This window comes from Dipodomys merriami, unplaced genomic scaffold, assembly GCF_024711535.1.
Source record: "Dipodomys merriami isolate MVZ:Mamm:240054 unplaced genomic scaffold, mDipMer1.0.p SCAF_51, whole genome shotgun sequence".
NCBI lineage: Eukaryota > Metazoa > Chordata > Mammalia > Rodentia > Heteromyidae > Dipodomys > Dipodomys merriami.
Genome location: NW_027206080.1, coordinates 5,111,310 through 5,118,321, shown reverse-complemented (window position 1 = coordinate 5,118,321; position 7,012 = coordinate 5,111,310).

Here is a 7,012-nt window from a genome sequence, read left to right as displayed (position 1 = left end):
AATTTGTCATCAAATTCTTCACCAAAAAGTACAACATTTCAACAAAGTCAAATGGGGCCTAACAGATATCTCATCAAGCAGCTGCCCAATACACATTCTTCTCAGCATCGCAAGGAACATTCTTCAAAATACCATTGTCTAGGTTATAAAGCAGGTCGTAGAAAACATAAGAAAATACAAAAGATCTCCCTGTCAGATCAGAATAGAATAAAATTAGAGCTTAATAGCAAAGAAAACCACAGGAAAAAAAATGTTACAGCTAATGGAGACATTGCTGGCTGATGAATAATTCATCAAAGAGATAAGAATGGAGACCCAAAAGTTTCTAGAATCTAAGAAAATGAGAATACAATATATTAGAACTATAGAAACACAAAAAGGATAGTTCTAAGAAGAAGGTTTATAGTTATGAGCACCTATACCCAACAAAATTTGTAGATTAAAAACCAACACCCTAATTATACATCTCATCTCTTAGAAAACAACAGCAAGCCAAATTCCAAAACACTGTTTGGAAAGAAATAAAAAAAGATTGGAGCAGAACTCAACTTAGAATTAAAAAAAAAACTATACAAATGATCAACAAACAACAAACAAAAAGAGTTCTAAAAGTTAAATGAAATTAATAAGCCTTAGCCTAACTGATGAAAAGCAGAAGAAAAATCACCTATCACCAAAATAAATGAAATCTAGAACATAAGAATATACCTCAAAAACATTTATGTCAACAAATTAGAAAATCAGGTGGAAATACATGCATTAACCTCAACATAACAAATTCAATGTAGTATCCACAAAAATTCTGACACCTTCGCAGATACAGAAAAGAATATCCAAATATTCATATGAAACTAGATAATGCTTTGAATGGCCAAAGCAATGTTGACTAGTTTTTTTCTTTTTAAAGAAAACAAAAAAAGCTGTAGGTATCACAATTCTATACTTCAGACATTACTACAGAGCCATAGTAACAAAAACAGCCTAGTACAGGGAGGGGCAAAAACTGACCTGAAGATCAGTGAAACAGACCAAAGAACCTAGAAATATATATGTATGTATGTAACTTATACATACATGTAATACAATATGCATATATGTATATAATATCAAATACAGATACCTACATATTTTATATACAGATATACATAGATATAGATATACAGATATTATATATAGATATATGTACAGCTGTCTGAGTTTTGACAAGGGTGCCAAGATATATGTTGGAATAAAGGCAACCTCTTCAACAAATAGTGTTGGGAAAACCGGAAATCTATCTGCAGAAGACTGGAATTGGATCACTGCCTATCACTTTGTCCTAATATCAATTCAAAATGCATCAAAGACTTCAGTGTGAAATATAAAACCATTACAGAAGGACTGAGAGAAACATTAGAATTTATTGGCATAAGCAGGAACTTCATGAATGAATTCCATGGGCTCAGAAAACAGAAAAGAGAATCGACAACTGGAATTTCATCAAGCTAAAATTTTTTGCATGGCAAAGAATATAGTTAATAAGCTAAAAAGACTGCCCGTACAATGGGAGATCTTTGCCAACTCTATACCTAACAAGGACCCAATAACCAGAATAAACAAGAAGTTCAACCAAAAGAAATGCTCCAAGAAACAATAATCCAATTAATGAATGGGTAAAGGAACTGAACAGTGACTTCTGAAAAGAAGGGAAGTGATCAAAAGCACATGAAGAAATGTTCATCATCTCTGACCACAATGGAAACGAAAATCAAAACAACACTGAAATTCCTATCTCACTCTGGTAAGAACGATTAATATCAAGAATACAAATAGCAACAAAGGCCACCACTGATGCAAGGAAACATAAATCCTATTGCACTACTGATATGACTGTAAACTATGCAATCACTATTGAAGAGAGTTTGGGGATTTTCTCCCAAAAAAATTAAACATATAACTACCTTATGATCCAGAAATACCATTCTTAGGTATTCATCTGAAAGATTACAAGTCAGGATATATAAAGAGATTTGCCCACCCATGATGACCATCCATGGTCATCGATGCATTATTTTCCATGAGCTAATTATAGGAAGAACTGAGATTACCTAACTTGACTAACTGATAATGGAATTTTACTCATATATCAGGAAGAATAATATATCATTTCCTGGGAAATCAATGAAGCTGGGGGAAATTATGTTAAGTGAAGTACTTCAGGCTCAGAATGAAAAAAGGAACAAATGTTTTCTTGCCTATGTGGAAGTTACATCTTCAACATGTGTGAATAGATATACAGGACCATACACAAAACTGTGTTAAATGTGGTGTATGCGGGGGAGGATTTCCATGCTGTGACCCTTGACAGTTTAGCTAAATGAAAACCATGAAGCTTAAACACATTTGAATGGAGGGAGATGGGGCTTAAGGGGAGGAGGTAGATAAGTGAAGAGTAGAATGTAAAATAATTCTGCCATAATGCCCTATGTAAGTATGTGAAAATGGAACCAGGTAGCTTGAAGGAAGGAATGAGAGGGTAGAGAGGGGAAATGATGGAAAGTTATCACATGATTGTGGTGCATTGTACTCATCATACAGACAAGTTTAATTGAAGCCCTTTTGAAAACTACTTAAACATGATATATTAAAAAAAACAGCGACTAATTGAGTACAGATTTAATGGAAGAAAATTAAATAAAATGAAAGACAATATAAAGATAAGTTCCATTTTGTTCCAAAAGGAAGACAGAAGAGGAATGCAGAAATAAAATTCAAGAGAGTGGCTGTTAAATCAGAAAAACGAATCACCCAAAAACATTGCAAGTCAGAACTGCATCGGAGCGGGGAGGAAGGCCCCAAGAAAAGCCTACAGTGTGCTATCCAGCGTGGAGGGCTTCTACCAGCAGTAAAATGGTCTTGGAGATTATGCAAGAGGAAGTAAGGCCACCAGTATGGCTGAGATCTTTCGGTAGAGACACTGGTACGTGATTATTCCTTGGGAGATCGCAGTGACAAGGAAGAGTGTAACTTAAAGAAGGTGGAGCAGAACCGAGATGAAAACACCCTCTCCTCACTGACTGACTTAACCTTCTACCTCTCCATCATTGTGAAGCAGACGATGGAGAACTGCTGAAGGGCTGGACATGAGATCACCAAGAACGTTCTGGAAGCTCCAGAGATTCAGGTCACTTTGTGGAGCTTGCAGTGACAATCGGGGCCAGACTCAACATGGATGTTTTGGGGATTTTCCCAAGGTCACCCTACAGTCGCACCGCCTGCAGCATCCTCACCAGCGCCGCTCCCTGAAGACCCTTTATGCCGGCTCTAGAGCCGGAGATGGTGCGGAGTTCCCTCCTGCCTCTGCCTTACAGTCTATGGTCAAGAAGGGCAAACAGCCAAGCAGCAATCCATCCAGGCTGCCCCTCTCCACACAGACGACTCCAAGTCTGCATGCTCACGCGCGCTGACTGCCCCTCCGCAGTAACTTCAAGGCTCAAAGGAGCCGTTCCTACAAGCTGAAAGGAAATGACTTCTGTGGTCCCAAGGATAAAGAAAGACGAGGCTCTCCAAAGGGCGCTGGTCTCCGCTGTGACCAGGTCCCTGGCCAAGGCCGCAGAGCGCACAGGTGAACAATGGTGCACAACTTGACGGCAGCCAAGCCGGTGGTGCCCAGAGTCCAGACCCCGGACCAAAGCAAGCCGTCCGTGTTAAGATCCTCAGGGGTTTCTGTGACAACCAGATGGCAGAGGGGAAGACCCAGGCTCTCTTGCCTGGGTACAGCGGCAGTGCCAGAAGGAGCAGGCAACCAGGGCCAGGCCCGACCTGGGCCTGGGACCATGGAGAGCTGAGCAGTCAGAGGCTGCGCGCGCACGCTGAGCGCTCTTGGCTAAGGGTCTGTCCCGAGATTCGGTGGGGGACCAGGGCCATCTCCATTTCAGCAGTGCCTGGCCAGGAGCGCGTGCATGGTAACAAGCGCCTGCCCAAGCCTCACCCAGTACACAGATGCACAAGTGCGGCTTATGTGGCCAAAGTGCGCAGAATTCTGCATCGTGGCAAATTCAGCGTGAATGACAGAGACAAGAACAACAGGTGAGAAGGCCAGGCTGAGGGGCTGGGAACTGAGGGCTGGGGGTCTTGGGGACCTGGCGGGGCAGGAGAAGCTTCCCCTCCCCCAGGGTGTGCTAAGAGGGCGGAGAGGGAGTGTTTCTCCAGGGAAGCTGGGCTCTTTCTTTCTTGGGTTCCTCAGCACCGAGGTAGCACCGGGGCACCTGGGAGGCAGAGAGGGCCCAGGCTGGCTTCTTTATGTGGTGCATATCAAGACCAAAATTAAGCAGCATCTGGGTCCCTCTATAATTCCTCTTACACATACTTCACCGATTACTTAAAATGATGACACAAAGTCAAGTGGCCTCAGCATATGATTACCATGCACAGTTAAAAAGCCTAATGTTATAGACACTGCAGGAAGGTCTCTAGGAAGGAACATATCTCTTTCCTACAACATATATCTACTACTGAGCTCAGAGTTCTTGGAATAAATCCTGTACACAATTACATCAGTGCACACTCATATATGTGGGTTTTTTGGGGGGTTTTGTTTGTTTGTTTGTTTTTTACGGAATAAGCCTGCAGAGAAACTTTGAAATGGGAAATCAATTCCATTATTGTTTAAGTCACTGGACTGGAGCTCACTCTGTGGTGGCCTTTTCAACCATTCAATAGTGTTTTGGTGATTCTCCTAGGCTCTCTCAACAGGTGGTGAAATTCAAAGATCTATCAGGTTCAGCTTAATCAGCCCATCAGCCAAGAGAAGGCCCTGCTGAACCAGACACCCATGACTGCAGGCTGCTGGCTGGACCTCACTGCCAATTCACAGGGCACCCACTAGATGACCCAGTTTTGTCCTAATCGGAATTTTTTGTGTCCTGACCAGTGAACTAACAATATCACACATGGGCCTGAGACGAGAGATCAGGGGTGCCCATGCATGCTGAACTCCCTTGGCTCACTGGTTTGTCCCAAGATTCTGAGGGGAGTGTGCACAAGCATGCTCTCCCATTTTCTTTTCAGCAATTCTTAGCAATGAGTTGACCAGAACTGATCTGCTAAGCTGCCCTGACTGCAACTTTGAGAATGATGGTGAGCAAATGTCTAGAATACACATTTGCTCTTCTCTGTCTCTGAATATGTCATTGTTTTCACAAAATAATGGTGTATTATCTAAACAGATGAATGAGTGGAGTGAAAAAGAAAAGCCAGAAACATTCTAATATAGGTGAGGGGTTAAAGCTTGGCATTAGTGGAACTCTCTATTAATAGGAAAACATGATTTAATCATTAGTAGAAAAGACTGTTAACTCTTAACTGGACTTTTTGTTTGTTGATTGGTTAGCTTCCCTCTGGCACTTCTACAGATTTAATCCAGAGCCTGGTGTAGGTTAGGCAGAAGGTTTGCCACTAGTTTACATGTACAAAACTTTGAGGTCTTTTTTGTATTTTTTGGTAACAAATTCTTTTTTTTTTTTTTTTGGGTCCAGTCGTGGGGCCTGAACTCTGGGCCTGGGTGCTGTCCCTCAGCTCTTCAGCTCAAGGCTAGTACTCTACCACTTGAGCCACAGCACCACTTCCGGCTTTTTTCTTTTTGCTTACGTGGTGCTGAGGAATCAAACCCAGGGCCTCATGCATGCAAGGCAAGTGCTCTACCACTGAGCCACCTTCCCAGCCCCTGGTAACAAATTCTTTATGGACCATAGTCATGGTACCTCAAACTCATTCACAGGTAGTTGAAACTGAATGTGAATAGGAACAAATAAATATAGAGCATAGTACCATGATTAAGAAAGGCAACGATTATAAACTTCTTTCATAATTAGTAAGATTTAGGGTCCTGTGCTATGAATTGTCAAGCAATTATGAGGAAATTAGACACAGCAGTAATGAATTTCATGATTCTCTCTCCCTATATTACTAGTGCACAATCGTAGCTTTTGGTCAAAGTATAGATGTGGTGTCAGGGGGCCTACCACACTGGGTTCCAGGGGCTTGGTAAAATTCTTGCACTTTCTTTTTCAAACTGATTTATGGAAATGAATAGATTGTATTTTTAGATTGTGTTATCATAGCTCATGGTTTTGTGATGTTTGTCCTGAGCATGTTGTTATGAAAAGAAGTTTACTATTGAAAAAGAAACTAAATATTGTATTTAAGAGAAAATGTGAGTAAACCAAGTTGATTCTCTTAAGGCTAATGTGCAATATTAAAACAGAAACCTCACTATAAGGTGTGAAGATGACCTACCAGCATGTTTATTCTCATGTCTTTACACAAATCAGGTGAGATGTACAGACCAGCCAAAGTTTTGTGTTTTGTTTTGTTTTGTTTTGTTTTTGCTACTTAGGTTTATTTTACAAACTACAATGAAATTCAAGACAGAATTCAGTCTGTTAAGTTCCTGGATGAATGCTGGAGAGCTGAGGTGCTCAGGTCCACTCTGACAGCTGGAATGTGTCCCTAAGTGGGGCCGATCCACTTGGACCAAACTGCATTTGTTCCCTCACACAGGCCATTAATGGAATAGATTTAGGGATAGCGCCAGCGTCTGGTACATATAACCTGGACAATAATCACTATCCAGCCAATAATACCAAGTTATTTCTTTTAAAATTCAAACTTGATTATTTAGGATGATAAGAAATTCTTCACGAACATACAATAAATAGTGGAACATAAGGAAAACACTGATAAATGGACCCACTGAGCATTGTAATTTGAGGATCCTGAACAAGACATGGCTCAGCCGATTGAATAGAAACAGAGCCCTCGCCAGGCTTTGGAGAAGGACCACCAGCTACCTTCTTCAGACACACTTATAGGTGGGGGTGGAGGATACCCCAAGGTATAAATCACCATGTATTAAAGCAACCAATTCAGAAATTTCTGAAGGGGAGCTTGTCCAAAACTGGTGGAAATCATGATGAAAACAATAATACTTGTAGTCAAATTGGTCAGCCGGTAATTTTTCTGTGGAAGTTTC